A 16,379-nucleotide genomic window follows, 5' to 3' on the forward strand; every position below is an offset into this window, starting at 1 on the left:
TGACCTTGGTTAAGCTACTTTCCATCATCTATAAAACAAGTATGTAATAAATATTCACACACCTGTTGTAAGGATTAAAATAGGTAATGTATGTAAAGCGCTTGACACAGGGTGATATACTTTGGGTGTTTAAGGGCCACTAGCTATTATCATTAATATTACCACACATACAGTGCACTATATTCTCCACCGGGATGAGAATACCAGGATGAGGGAGACCTGGGCGATTTTTCTGGAAGGCTAGGACTGGGTCTCTGTTCCCCTGGTAACACAGTATACAGCAGGTGCTCAATTTTTGTTGTGTGAGTGAATGAATGAATGAATGAATGAACGATATAAGAATAGAAAGAATACTAAAAAGAGAGTCAGGAGTCCTAGGTGCTTGACCTATACCACTAATTAAATGACTGAGGACCTGTGGGTATTAGACCACTTCTGCGTCCTTTTGGACTTCTAAATTCAAAAGGTCCCTTTTGGCTCTGACACTGTTTGATTCTGACACGATTTGAAAAGGGCCAAAATAAATATGGGAAAAGAAAAAGAAACTCTTAATCTATCTCTGAGACCTGTTGCTATGGACCAAATCATGTCCCCCCAAATTCCTATGTTGAAGCCCTAGCTGCCAAAGTGACTGACTGTATTTGGAGAGAGGGCTTTTACAGAAGTAATTAAGGTTACCTGAGGTCATATAGGTGGGGCCCTAATCTGATAGGATTAGTGTCCTTTTAAGAAGAGACACCAGGGAGCTTGCTCTTTCCGCCACGTGAGGACACAGGGAGAAGGCAGCCATCTGAAGCCAGGGAGAGAGCTTTACCAGAAACCAAATTGGCCAGCACCTTCATCTTGAACTCCCAGCCTCCAGAACTGTGAGAAAATAAATTTCTGTTGTTTAAGTCGCCCAGTCTGTGGTATTTTGTTCTGGCAGCCCAAGCTGACTAAGACACTTGTTATATGCCATAGCCATTAGAAATATCCAACCCTACATTCAGAGTTCTCTAAGAATATCATTTTTAATCTCCACACTGCCCTCTATTCCAAACCCCTGTAAATTTTATATCCAGCTGCTCCTTAAATGGAATTACTCTATCACAACAGCAAATAGATAATTCTAATAAACTACTCATTGGGTTGAATTTATAAACACTTTAGTACCATGCTTCCGAACGTTAATTATCAGTTTGAAAAGTTGCTATCCTTTACTCTCTTGTTTACTCGACATTTACTGAGCAAATTTCACGTTTGTTAATAAATTAGTCAATGCAAAATCCCTAAGATGTTAGTAACTTTGCTCACCAATTTATCTTAACAAATTGAGTCTGTCATAGCTGAAAGAATGGGAAATTCTCCTTCATTTGATGAAGGAAAAACAATGGCTTTTGGCAAACTCTAAGAACAGCTACAGTAGGGCAAGGTTTCCTGGAGGAAAAGAAATTCCTGAATAAATAGGTCTTACCTGGAAGATATTTGTACCTTCTACTCATACACTGCTCAATATGGCAGCTACTGGCCACATGTGGCTACGGAGCACTGGAAATGGGGCTGGTCCAAGTGGAGATGTGCTGAAAGTAAAATATCTCATTAATAATTTTTATATTCAATATATGTTAAAATAATAATACTTTGGCTATATTAGGATAAATAATATATTATTCAAATTAATTTCACCCTTTTTTACTGTTTAAATGTGGCTACAAGAAAATTTAAATTTACTTATGTGGGTGGCGTTATATTTCTAATGGGCAGCACTGTTCTAATTAATTCCTTGTCACATTTGAAAATCTAGTTAAAGCTAAGTATAACTCAGAGAATAAATACGGCCAACAGATATGTTTGATTTGGTCCACCCAATTAAAACAATTTTTAGTTAATTGGCAATAGTTAAACATTAACAGATTTCAAATCAAAAGGCAGGCTTCTGGCTTGTTTAAAAAGTCAGAAGACTTAGAAACACTGGACCTACATTCTCGGATGGCAAAAACTGGCCAATGTTGATTAGCAGCGTCTCTCTTTGAACAAGGCATGAGCTCGGTGGTTCATCCCACTCCCTAACTGGCCTGTTCCCCCTCTCTGCCCGGTCCTTGTAGGTATGAGAATTTTTACATTTAGCTATAGATAAAAGTTCAAACATGGAATAGAGCGGAGGAGAAAGCATACGCTTTGGGCTTATACGGATCTCAGTTTGAATTCCAATTCATCCATTTAAATGGCCCTATGACTTGGGATGAGTTACTCAAATTCTCTGAAACTCGATTTCCTCATCAGTAAAATGGGAATAATAATAACTAGATTGCAGAAATCAGTAACAATTATATAAAGTAAAATAAATTCAGGAGTTACATCACAGTAGTTGCTAAATGAATTGTATTATATTTTTCTCCTTTGGCTGAAAAGATTTATTTGGAAATTGGGGGCATTGACAACAGAGTTGTAGCTGGATCCTAAGCGGTTGTCACAGTGCCTAGAATCCACAGAAGTACAGATGCTTTCCTGCTGAGTGCAAAGATCTGGGAACGAGATCTTTCAGCATTTTTCTTAGGAGCTACACGATGGTTAAAGCACTTTTACTAACGGAAGTTGCATTTTTATTTGTCAATTAGAAATGAAGATTTCAGATGTTTGACATCTGTGCAAGCTTTTCATGTCACACTGAACCCCAGTAATGGCAGATTTTTATTTCAGACGGTGCATCGTTGCAGCTTTGTCTTACACCCCCAGCAGCTCATATAAATTGCAGAAGCCAAACTTTTCGCACCTATAGATATTATGATTTAGTGCAACCAAGAGTTAAGGATAAAAAGACAGAGTGAAAGGATGCAAAAAATGAGAGAGCAAAGGTTCATGAAAAAAATTCCCTGTATCACAGAAGCTGAGCACAACCAGAATGATTTGTTCTGTGGACTTGCCCCTCTTGGTGTAAAATTTGTATCTCACTCAAGGACCAGTGTGTTCAATAGCAGCCGCTGACTGGACTCAAACGCCTGCCCTTCAGATTCCTACGTCACGCTTCGTGTCCTCTCCCAGCTCCTTCTGACTGCCTGCGCTTACCGGTGACAAATGATTCTTCAGTGTACTGTCTGCTTTACCTTTCTGAATGTTTCCATGGTTCACAGACAAGTGATCTGATGCATCCTGTACAGTCTCCCGACAGTAAATCCGGGCATGGAGGGGCTCCTCCCAGTATCCTCCTGTACTCTGCAAGCTGTCCACCCAAAGTAAGAATCCTCCTAGAACACGCAGATAAATTCCATTTGATACCACACGTAGCTATGACAACAAACAAACAGATAAATTAAAACTAGAAGAAAATGGAAGTGAATAGTTATCTCAGATTGGGAAGGATTATCCAAAGTAATGGAAGAAATCCCAAAGAAACAGGTCAAAAGATTTAATGATGCAAATAAACTAAAAAAAAAAAAAAAAAAAAAAGCTTAAATAATGATCTGGAAAAAATAAATCAATAAACTGAAAAAATGTCTGTTACAAATATGAAAAAGAATAATTATCTTTAATATGTAATGAGCCCATAGATATTGATTTTTTAAAAAAACACTAACGATCTACGAGAAAAATGGGTAAAAGATATGAACAATTCATAGAACCAGTGCTAAGGAATGGCTAATAAAATATTTGAAATTTAAATCTCACCAATAACCCAATAATTTTGAATTAAAATGATAAGAAGAAATATATTTTTCACCCTTCAAATGAATCAAGATTTGTTTAAATGTTAATACTCACTTTGGGACAGGATATGGTAAAATGAACAAACTCATACACTGCTACAATAGTGCCTTTCTGGAAAGCAAAAGCTGTTAAAAAGTTCCAACATTTTTCAACTTTTCTGTATGACTGAAATTTTTCAAAATTAAAAATTGAAGGATAAAATGAAGAAACAATCCTAATAACAAAACCAATACATATTTTCTTAAGTAAATACCTTGAATATAGATATACATATTTTTAAAGTTGTAAATCTAACCATTCTTTTAAGGAGATCTGATCTTCTCTTTAAAGCAGTGATTCTCCAAGTGTGGTCTCTGGACCTTCAGCATCAGCATCATCTGGAAACATGTTAGAATTGCAAATTCTCATGCTCACCCAGGTTTGCTGAGCCAGAAACTCTGGGGGTGGTACCAGCGATTTGCGTGCTAGCAAGCCCTGCAGGTGGTTCTGATGCATGCTCAAGTCTAAGAACCACTCCTGTGAAGCTGCAGAAAATGTAATGGACGGAAGAACGTATGAACTCCATGAGAATGCAGTCAGATAAAACCAGAGTGTGGGTAATTCTATGTGACCAGTTCTCCGTGTTCTTCAACAAATAAGCGGCATGAGGAACACAAAAAAGGAAAGAAAAGTATTAAAAGTTAAAAGAGACTTAGGAGACGAAACCAAATCAATGTGTGGACCTTATCTGAATCCTGTTTCAATCAAACCAACTGTAAAAAGAGGTTTTGAGACAATTAGGGAAAGTCGAACATGATATTAAGGAATTATTATTTGTTTTATTGTGTATGAACATTGTAATATGGTTATGATTTTTAAATAGCCCTTAAAAAGTCCTTATCTATTAGCGATTTTTAAAAACTATTTTAAAAATTAGATGAAGCAAATATGGCAAAATGTTGACAACTATAAAACCTAGGTGATTAAAAATAGGAGTTTGTTATACTATTCTTTCTACTTTTCTGTTCTTTGAATATTTTCATAGTAAAAAGTAAAAACAAAAACTTTAGAACTTTTATCCAGTAATTTCCATTTTAGAAATTTACCTTAAGGAAATATTCAGTCTCAGAAAAAAAATTTTTTATAAAGAGCTTCATTACAGCATTATTTATACTACAGTCTGTTAGAACCAACCCTAATGTCCAAAAATAGGAAAAAAGTATAATAAATTATGAGACTTTTATGTAATAGAATATGATGTAGCTATTAGAAATATGTTTTAAAAAAACAAGGTACAAAATACATACAGTATAATTCTTATTTTGTAAAAAATAAATGTATGCCTAGAAAAGAAACTAGAAAGAACTATACCAAAATGTTAAAGGTAGTAGTCTCTGAATATTGACCTTATGGATCAGATGTATTTTCTTCTTTGTAACTTTCCATATTTTCCAAATTATCTATAATGCATATGTATCCTTTCATAATATGAAAACATTTTAAATAAAAACAGAAGTACTTTTGTCATAATGTTATAATAATAAAGTACTCTGTAAAAAAATTAAGATTTTCTTTTTTTTAAAAGCCTAAGAATAGGGCCGGCCCTGTGGCTTAGCGGTTAAGCGCGTGAGCTCCGATGCTGGCGGCCCGGGTTCGGGTCCCGAGTGCGCACCGACACACCACTTGTCCCGCCATGCTGAGGCCCAGTCCCACACACAGCAACTAGAAGGATGTGCAGCTATGACATACAACTATCTACTGGGGCTTTGGGGGACAAAATAAAATAAATAAAATTAAAAAAAAAATAAAAATAAAAAAATAAAAGCCTAAGAATCATCTCAGGAATGAGATCACTTGATGAGAGAGAAAGTGGAGTTACACCCACCTGGTGGAGCACGTATCATTTGTACTATTCATTTGACAGTAGTTATATCCATCTTTAGATTGTTATGTTTGTCTGTCTATGTGCATATTCATTCTACAATATTCAATAAACACTCATTGAGTGACTACTATTTGCCAAGACCTACCAAACAGGCAAAAATCCCTGTCTTCGTGAAGCTTACATTCTAATGGAGGGAGACAGATAATAAAGAAATAAATTTTACGGTAGTTATGGCATGTCAAGTAGTAAGTGCTACGGAGAAAATAAGGCAGGGGAGGGAAACAGAGAGTGCTGGGTTGTGGGGGAGATTAGATGGGGTAGTGAGCAAAGGCCTCACTGAGGTGACATGTAAGAGAGACCTAAAGTGGGGAGGGGTGGGCCGTGCTGTGTCTGGGGAAGAGGATTTCAGGCCTTGGACACAGCAAGTGCGAACGTCCTCAGGCAGAAGCATGCCTGGGGTACGGTAGCTTGTCTCCCTAACTTGACTGCAGTTTCTTTGGAAGAATCACATCCTGCGCCTGCTTCTTTTGCCACAACCCTGATCACAATGCCTACAGCAGTACTCAGAAAACATTTATTAGTAATAATGATGCAAGGACTGAAAACAATTAGAATCCACGATGTCTTCCTTAAAAATACTCTATTATCGGGCTGGCCCGGTGGCGCAAGCGGTTGGGTGTGTGTGCTCCGCTGTGGCAGCCCGGGGTTGGCCGGTTCGGATCCTGGGCATGCACCAACGCACAGTTGTCAGGCCATGCTGTGGCGGCGTCCCATATAAAGTGGAGGAAGATGGACATGGATGTTAGCCCAGGGCCGGTCTTCCTCAGCAAAAAGAGGAGGATTGGTAGATGTTAGCTCAGGGCTGATCTTCCTTACAAAAATAATAATAATAATAATAATCTATTATCATCTTTTCTCTCATTTCTTTATGAAGAAGAACTTTTTATCATAAGATCTGTTCAGTGTCGGGAATGTTCCAGAAGGTGGAACTGTTTCCTTCTCCAGAGATACCCAGACAGACTGAACTGTAGTGGGCAGGACGCTCCCCAGGAGGGGCAAGAGTCAGATGGGTTACTGGACTAGGTGATCCATTTACTGCCTTTCATCGTTCAACATTCACAACTATTACTGAGTAATGAACGAGACTCAAATCCTTGCTTTCCTGAATTGATAATCTTGTCAGTATCCTAATAGCTGCTATAAACCTAGTGGATTGGCAAATAGCCAATGCTGGTTAAAAAATAAGAAACCTTCTTTTTAAAAGTGAACAATTTATGAAGTCATAATGATTATTTACCAGAGCATGTGCTCCTCAACTCCTTAAGAGACTATCTTACTCATATTTGAATCTCCAGGACGTGGCACATAGATCCTCACTAAGTGTAGACTGAAATACACCATCCTCTCTAGGATTTCCTCAGCTCCTAGCCTGGCATTTAGTAGTTACTCAATTATTTTGTTCATAGAAAGGTGAGTAACCTTTCTATAACCACCAATGACAATCGTGAACTGAAAACGTATTTACAATTAATTTGGTTCTTTTTTTACATTAAACATCAGCCTGAGGCAATGGCATTGATCTCAAGTTGAATATTGCCTGTAGTGAAATCATAAAAAAGAAGACTAATCCTTATGTGCTCAGAAAATTCCATTTATAGGTTTTTTTCAAAGCTATTTGTTCCCAGTAAGAGTCCCCATTGGTTAAACTGGAGATCTTTTAAGTAAAGAAAAGAAATCACAACAAGATTTTCATGGAATAGTTTCTGCAAACAAAAGCACAGGGCTAAACAAAGATGAAGATTAAGGTCCACCACAGATGTACTTGTTAGATGAATCTCAGTCACAGTAACAAATAGACCCCCGAAACTCAGCGGATTTTTAAAGCAAGTTTATCCTTTCACATAACAGCCCAGGGAAGGAACTCAGTCAGAGGAGGCTTGTTCCACACAGTCTTTCAAGGATCCAGGCTGATAACAGCTCTACCGTCTCAGCACACAGCTTCCGAGGTCGCCTTGAGCGTCATCCCTCCAGTCGGCCTGAGGAGGAAGGGCACGAGGGCATGATGGTAGGTTTATGGGCCAGATTGGAAAGTGGTACATGTCACCTCCCCTCCAATTCCACATCACATGACCCCATCTAACAGCAAGAGAAGCCAGAAAATACGGTCAAGCTCTGGACCCAGGAAGAAGAGGGGACTGGATTTTGGTAGACTGCTGGAGATCTCTGCCATAACGAATTGTAAATAGGATTCTAAGTCTCTAAATACTCTCTGTGTTTGGACGCATTGTAGAAGAATGACGTCTCCTCCCCTGCTCTTGGGGAGAAGGAACAGGCAGATGAGATGAAGCACGTTTTTATTGCACTCTCCTTACCTTGTTACCATCCTCTCCTCAGGTGCCTGTCACCTTCAGACGACGCCCAAATCCCACCCAGGTCTATCCTAGTGCCCATTTCCCAATCCTTGCTGTCACCAATGCTGCTGTTCTCATCTGGATGTGAAAGCAGGGGATTTAAGTATCTTCACAAATACACTTATAATACAGTTAACATTTTCTGAATATTTACCATATACCAGAACTATGTTCCCTGAACTTCATTTTACTCACTTATAAAATCGAGATAACAATACTTACTTCCCGAAGTTATTGTAAGGATGAAATGAGATGGCACCCACGGAGTGCCTTGCACGGCGCCTGCCACTAGTCAGTTGACTCAATAGCTGTCAGCTCTGTTCTTCCTAATGGGTTTGTTGTTTCTCAGTGAAAGGGTGAAGGTGTGAAGAGCTCGTTATCTCTCAGCTCTGGCCGTTCTCCCCCGCCGCCTCCACCCCTCCCACCTATAAAGGAAACAACAGCCACACACCCGGAATGTTGACAGTGGTTCTGGATGCTAATGTGCCTGAGTGCTTGTTAAAAATGTAAAACTCCCCATTCAGTCCGTCTGAGGTAGGCACTGTTGCCACATTGAACAACACCAGGGGCACCATTCACGTGGTATTACATATAAATGGTGCTTCCTGGAGTTTTGCAAATTTGTAGTTGTGAAGTTGAAGCCCAGGAAATTGTATTTTTAACAAACACCCAGGTGATACAGACAATCCTCGAGAGTCTTTGGGACTGTTCTAGAGTGACTGTTAAAGGTGTGAGGACCTGAGAAAGAACACGTCCCCCAGGCCATCTCAGTGTCCCAAAGCGGCTATAATTGACTGTCAACAGAAGAACATCTTTTAAAGCCCCCTACTACAACCTGGCCACAGCTGTGCTCTTCAGAACTCGTCTCAGTAGCCAAATACAGTGGAAGGGGACTTTTACTGTAATTTCCTCCCAAAGGCTTCACAAGGCTCCTCGGACATTGTCACATCAATCCTCAGGACAGGTCTGTGACACAGGTGGCAGACGTCGGACTGCTCATTACGGGTAGCTTGAGGCATGAGCAGGGTTCCTGGCCCGAGAAGACAAGCGTCAGTACCTGGACGGTCTTCTCAGCCTCCCCAGTCGTGTCCATAAGACTCTGAGCTTTTGCTTTCTGCTGGGGAAATCTTCACCAGTTCCCATTGAGAAAGGTTGTTAGAAAGGCGAATTTCATTCATTTGCCCATTCCGCTCATTCACAGACATCTATTAGTTACTACTTAATAGGCCTAATACTTTTTGGAAGTGGGTGGGTGTTGAATTATAAATGCACGAGTAAGCAACTGTGTCTGAGGAAATCACTGTAGGGCCATAAAGAAGAAAGGAAACACACATTAACTGAGCACTAATTACTAAATGCAAGGTATCGTGCTGGTATCTTTACTTTAGCTTACCTCTTTTATGCCTTGCAATAATTTAGAGCAGTAATGACAGAATCATGATTTTTACAACTTTTTTTTAATTTTACATTTTTACAATAGCTGGTCACAAATCTGTAGTTAGTACATATTACAGCCAGACTTTGAACTGAGATTTGTCTGATTCCAAAGTCCATGCTTTCTCCATAGTCCCTACCCTTAAGGGGTACACAACCCAATAATAAAGTGCACAAATTTGTGTAATAATAACCGTGATATTCATTAACATTTATTGAGCACTTGGCTACCTTAGTATGTTCCAGGCATCAAACCAAGCTCTTTATATAAGATTCTTTCATAGAGTCTTCACACCAACTCTGTGAGGTAAGTACTATTAATTAGCCCCACTATAAATGAAAACATCTGAGGCTTAGAGAGATTAAATAACTCGCCTGCAGGAGAGAAAACCTGAAGGACACCACTCTTGTCACAAGAGGGAGTTGGCTTGTTCTACAAGGTCTCAAGAAGCAAATATAAGACCAAAGGTCAGAAGCTTCAGAGAGACAGATTTTGGTTCAAAATGAAGATCTTACTGACAGCGATCCAAGTACTGCCTCTGGAGGGAGCGAATTCCCGTTCCAAAGAGTTTGAACAGCTAATCACCACTTCAGAGACACGTTATAAAATGGATATTATTATGTCAAGAATGTTCTGCTGTTCTCTGCCCCACCACACCCCACTCCTACTGCAACTTCCATACATTCTTCAGATTTCAACCTAAATATCACTTCCTTAGAGACGTCTTTCCAGATCCTCCACACTAAGAGCCTCCCTTTTACATCATCTTAGCTCCGAGGGCTTCTCCTTCATAGCACTTATAACTGTAAGTAAATAACGAATTATGTAATTAATTATGGGACGTAAGTTCTCATAGGGCAGAGACTATGTAAATCTCCTTCCTGGATGTTTACCTACCTGATACCTGCCAGGGTCTGGCTCATGTTAGATGCTCAGTAAATATTTGTTCACTGAATGAATGAATGACTGGTGATGGGTGATTGGACCAGATGTGGATTCTCAGAGCTGACCCAGCTGAAGATGACATTAACTCCCCATGCTAGGCTACATTTCAGAGCTACCGTGTTCCTGGGGCCTCTCACACACCTGTTAAAACATCACCCTCATTGCCCCCCTGCCACACTTTATCTTTTCCTTTGTTCGCAGCTCAGTGTCAAAACCTCATCCACACTGATCCATCCTTGTGCTGGAAACCCTGTGATGAGGACTAGCATCCATTTCCAACACCCTTGGCTTCTCTGCACTAATTCATTTCATGTTCATCCACGGTCTTTGGCCTGCCTATCTCCCTTGTCCATCTGTTTGGATAGCAATGTGCCTGCTTCTGGGTGGCTGGATTCTTGGCGTGGGATGGAGCCTCCAAACAATGCGAGAGGTTTCCACGGGCAGCTGCACCGCATAGTCGGAGAAGTCTGCCTTGCAGAGAGGGTCCACTCTCCAAAAGCCAGGGTGATCTGTGCCCCCCTTTACACTTGGTTATACCTGCAGAAATGTGGATGCCCATGGCAAAAGGAGATCAATATCTCAAAAGGAAAATAAAAAGTAGCCACAAAGTGTTCATTGGACAAACATAGCTGACAGCCCGCTCTGAGCCGGGCGCTGGTGGGTAAGTGCAGGAATGCACCACCTGCCAACCGAGGAGGAGCACGTGGTGAGTGTGGCCTCTGTGGGAAGTTAGAGGAGCTCGGAGACGGGATGAGAGTGCTCCACAGGCCTGAAGAGTCCCTGGGAAAACTCAGGATCTACACCCAGACCACAGTGCCAGGGGTCTTCTGTGCACTGTGTTACATTAGGCAGCAGAGGAGGAAAAAGAACTGCAGCAGAGAGGGAACAGCTAAACGCAGGCCCGAGACGCAGCCGCGCCAGCCCGCGGTGGGCAGGACAACAGGCGGGACTGCGCAGGGGCTGCGCCAAGGGGCTGCAGCCTCTTCATTTAAGATAAAAATCAACACCTTCATCCCAGTTATTTGGGATAAGAGAGATGAGGCAACGTGAGGCAGCAGGGAAGATGAAGTGTGCTCTAAGCCGGAAAGCCCGCTTCCAAGAACAGGGTCATGCCCATTTACATTCCCAGAAGAGCACACACACACACACACACACACACACACACACACACACACACGCAGACACGGCAGAGCAACGGCATCTGCCGTGGGGCAACGTTTCATACAATTCTAAGAAGTGAATGAGGCAGTTATTACGGCATGTATAATTTTGGCAGAGATATTTGTGATTTCAACGGCTTTTTTGAAGTAGCCGGGGAACTTTGTAATGTGAATCTTCTGTGTGAAAACACACTGTCTTTTTAAAACAACTAGGACAGCAGGGCCTTATGAATTCCAAAACCGATTTAACCTTCTTAAATGGGAGAAGTCAGTGTGACGAGGAGGGAACTGGAAATAGCAATGAAGAAAGTGGTAAGTAAAAATCACAAAGGAGAGGGAAAAGAAAGGAATTTATAGTGAAGACTAGAAAAACAGAAGCAGCAATAAAGAGAAACTCAAGTCCTCACCTCCTGAAGCTGTTATTTTTCAAAGGGAGACAGGCAACAATGATAATAAACAAGCGAATTAACAAAAGAATCCTGTAATTTTCAGAGAGTGATGAAATCGGGGCCTGGGGAGGCAGTCTCAGGCGGATGGCCAAGGAATCCCCATCTGCACAGGCGAGGTTCCAGCAGAGACCTGAGTGATGAGGACAGAGCCATGCAAATGTCTAGGGAAAGAGTAGAACAGGCAGAGAAGAGAAAGTGTAAAGGCCCTGGGGCAGGAAAAAGTTTCCTCTGTTCAGAGAAAAGCAAGACTGCATGGCTGGGACATAAGAGCCGGGAGAGTGGGTGACAGACCAGGTTGGAGAGAGGGCCGCGTCCCTCAGTGCTGGGCAGGCCAAGGTGGGAAGCCCGGGTTTCATTACCAGGAAAATGGGAAGCTGCTGTGAGAGGTTTGAAGGAAGGCAGCGATGTGATATGATATACATTTCTGAAAGACCTGCTGTCCATTGTGTGAAAAACAAACTCTAGGGGGCAAGAGTGGAAACAAAGATCTGTAGAACCTTCCTGCAGCAGAACAGGGGGATGGTGGCGGAGGTGGTGGGAACTGGTCCGTTTAGACCACGTTTTGAAGAAATATGTAGTGTATCCTTAACCACTATGCCAAATTTTTCACTTATTACACATTATTTGATACTCTTCTTATGCTTTTATTTCTCTGCCTTATCTCCTCAGACTGTGGCAATCATAACCTACTTACAGAACTCTACATAGAATATTGATGCATCTAGTAAACAGTCATGGCACCTATTCCGTCCCAGGTGCTACCGTTTCCCTTTTTTTAAAGAATATTTGTTGTATTTCATCTCTGTTTTTCTTCTAGCCACATATATTTTGTTTATACACACACAATACACTTTATTTTCTATATCTAGAAGTTTCCTTTGACTAGCTTTCTGTCTCTCCCTCTCTCCCATTTTGTATGTTCTCTTGGCTCTTTTCATTCTTTTCTCAGATGTCCCTTATTTTACACAGGAGTTTTTAGGTAGACAAGAATTACAAAGTACTTTTTCACAAAATACATAATTTAACACAACAATCGTGTAAAGTAGCCCACATAGATATTACTAATGCCTTTTTACAGATGAGCAAAGTGAGGCTCAGAGAGGTTAAATGACTTGCCCAAGGTCACAGAGCTGGGCAGAGGATAAACCGAAGTAGAGTCAAGGCTCCCTGATTCCTAAATTGATCTTTCTGACCACACTGCCGTGTACCCTCTCTCTGTCTTCCCCTCGGAGCCCACTTGTTCTGTGCCCCAGACAGCAGGTGCCAATGCAAAGTTGATGGTGGGTACCTCTGTGATGGTGAGGACAACAGTACTCCCTCTGTATTCAATGTACAGATCCATCTGTTTGTGCCAGAATGTACCTTAGATTTATCCTATGCAGATTTTACCAAAAAAGAAGTTAGTCAGGAAAGACTAGGTCTCAATTTTTTGCATTTGGACAGGTTAGCTACAATTCAATTCAAGAAATATTTTATTGGGTACCTACATGTGCCATAAATATTTATTGGAAGAATGAATAATTCTGCATAATGTTATATAAACATAAGCTGCTAATTATCACAATCTGGCTGGAGAGATAAAAGAAAAAGTAAAGGTTATGGAACACTATGTAATAAGTGAAGCAATCTGGCAAGTGATTAAGACTACACTATGCATTGACTTTTTTAAGGTTCGAGGGATAGACAAGCGATTAAGAAAGAGGGTTCCTGCTCTCATGAAGCTTCTGCTCTCACAAGTACTATTCTGGCCTTACAGCTGTGGAAACTTCCTAAGGTTCTCCATAGCAAATAATAATCACTAACACTTACTGGGTGCTTACTAAAATTAGCTTATTTGATCCTCTCAACAACCCTATGAAGTAGGCCACATCATTATCAACTCCATTTTCCAGATAAGAAAACCAGGACGACCACACAGCTAGTAAGCGGCAGAGCTGGCTCTGAATCTGGGCAATCTGGCTTCAGAGTTCAGATGCTTAGCCCCTACATAATAAGGGGGAGATCCAGGACTGGTGGGGCATGAAGCTTATACAATTCTAGGGACTCTGTTTGAGAAAAAGAGAATACAATACTACGATACAAAACGAAGCTCAGGGCCTGGGAAGGGGCCCACGCAAGACCTGTGCTCTCCTAGCTTCACAATAAATCTGCCTTTAGCTTCAAGGTAAACCCATCTCTTCCACTATGCAATACCTTAAGCATGAGGTGTGTTATTAAAACGATGACTGTCCCCATCCAAATACCTCGAAGGTGCTTAAATGAAGGGAGCAAGAAAACTAGCATTACCATTTTCAACTGGGAAACCATAATGAGATTTCCTGGAGGTCCATTCAAGTCAAAGAGCATTCATAAAGTACCTGCTATGTGTGTGGCATTGTGCCACCCTGCAGCGTATATAAAAATGAGTTTAAAATTATAGATAGTTGATAGACTGATAGACAGACAGATAGAGTAGATGATAGATTGATAGATGATAGATAATAGATGATAAATAGATAGATGGATAGATAGATAGACAGATAGATAGACAGACAGACAGATTATTTATGATAGATACATACATACATACATACATACATACATGATAGATAGGTAGGTAGATAGATTGATCTGCTCTCAAGGACTCAGTTTATGTATGCAGCACTGTATAAATGTAAAAGGAGACCAATATGACAGCAGTATCTAGCCTTGAGGAATTTAAATGATGACAAAAACTTAATGCTATGTACCTGGCATTGCTGTAAGTGGATTATGGCAGATGGGGGAAGGACTAATATTACCATCATCCCTATTCTACAGATGGAGAAACTGACTAGGGAGTGGCAAAGCTTAGTTCTGAATTCAGATGTGCTCATTCTTAAGCTATAGTCTTAGCCACCCTACTACTCTTCTCCAGTCTTTTTGGAAACGCTAAGATTGGAAACATTAACAATTCGGGATCTAATGCTTCTAAACTCCTCCCAATCACCATCTTTTCCATGAAGCCTCCCCATCCCTCCCGCATAGGTCATGTCCCCCTCCGCATCTGTGGCCTTCCACATTCACCTCTCTCATCACTGGAGGAATGAGTTACTTGTTGCCTCCTTTCTTAGACCATAGGCCTCTTGAAGACATGTGTCTCCAGCACCTAGAAGATGTTCGACAAATATCTGAGGAGCCAATGAACAACTGAGCCATACATGTCAGAGTGTAGTCAAGTGCTCTCTTGATTCTGTGGCAAACAATTTATCTGCCATAGGTGTTAGATGGGACTTGAGCATGAAAGTAAGATTTAGAAGATGGAGGGAGAAAGAAAAGGACGCTCAGATGAGGGGAACAGCCTGGCCAAAAGAGCAGCCGCGGAATGGTCACGGCGTGAACAGTGAGTCCGTTTCCTATCGCTTCTGTAGTAAATTACCAAACTTAGTGGTATAGACAACACAGATCTATTATCTTACAGCTCAGGAGGTCAGAAGTCCATAAAATCAAGGTGTCAGCTGTGCTCCTTCTGCAACCTTTGGGGAGGACCTGTTTTCTTGCCTTTTTCAGCTCTGAGGCCACCTGAATTTCTTGGCTCCTGGCCCCTTCCTCATGTCACTCCTCCCTCTGGCTTCCTGTCACATCTCCTGCTACTGTCTCTGACCCTCCTACCTCCCTCTATGAGGATCCTTGTGATTATATGGTTGGGCCCATGCAGATAATCCAGGATTAGCTCCCCATCTCAGGATCTTTAACTTAATCTCATCTGTAGAGTCCCTTTTCCTGTATAAGGTAACATATTCCAGGTTCTCCAGGTTCTGGGAATTGGGGCATAGACATCTTTAGAAGGCCATTATTCAGTCTACCACAAAAGGTAACAGGGAAAAGAAAACCCAGGCTTTGAGAAGGTTCTGGCCCTCTGAGGCGAGAGGCTGAATGGATAAGGAGCGGCCAGGCTTCTTTCTAGGCTAAGGGGTCTGCATTTGTTCTACTAAGAATAGAGAGTCATTGCAGAGCATTGAAAGGGTCAAGTCATTAAGAAAATGATGTTTTTAAAAGATTTCTTTGTCAACTGTGTTACTTGCTTCAGTCAAAGCCATCTTTTTTTCAACGCAATAATAATAACGTATATAGGGTTTCATTGTTATAAATACTTTCCCACATAAGCCTATCTGGTAGGTGTGATTATCTCCACTTTAAAGGTGAGGAACCTGAGTTTAGAGAGGCTAGGTGGCTTTTCCGAGAAGACTATATATACAGCTAACACATGGCAGAATAGAACCAGATAATTCAAGGAGGCAGGTGGGAGTGCAGTGGGTACGTACAGACAGCTGTGGAAGCTGACCCAAGTCCAGATATCAACTCTGCCCTTTCCTAGCCATGTGACTTGGACCAAGCTATCTCACTTCCCTAGATTTCATTTCCCTTTTCTCTAAAATGAGACAAATGATAGTTCCTACCTCATAGGTTTTT

The 16,379-nt window shown here is 41.1% G+C and overlaps 1 long non-coding RNA gene across 1 annotated transcript; it reads right to left on the minus strand.

Annotated features, from left to right (window-relative positions):
• Positions 1-748: 748 nt before the first annotated feature.
• LOC131402054 (uncharacterized) lies at positions 749-8,309 on the minus strand. Its single transcript, XR_009218235.1, has 3 exons — positions 8,182-8,309; positions 3,084-3,224; positions 749-1,559 (listed from the first exon to the last, which is right to left on the minus strand). It is a non-coding gene; the product is annotated as an uncharacterized LOC131402054 (long non-coding RNA).
• Positions 8,310-16,379: the final 8,070 nt, after the last annotated feature.

This window comes from Diceros bicornis, chromosome 4 (assembly GCF_020826845.1).
Source record: "Diceros bicornis minor isolate mBicDic1 chromosome 4, mDicBic1.mat.cur, whole genome shotgun sequence".
NCBI lineage: Eukaryota > Metazoa > Chordata > Mammalia > Perissodactyla > Rhinocerotidae > Diceros > Diceros bicornis.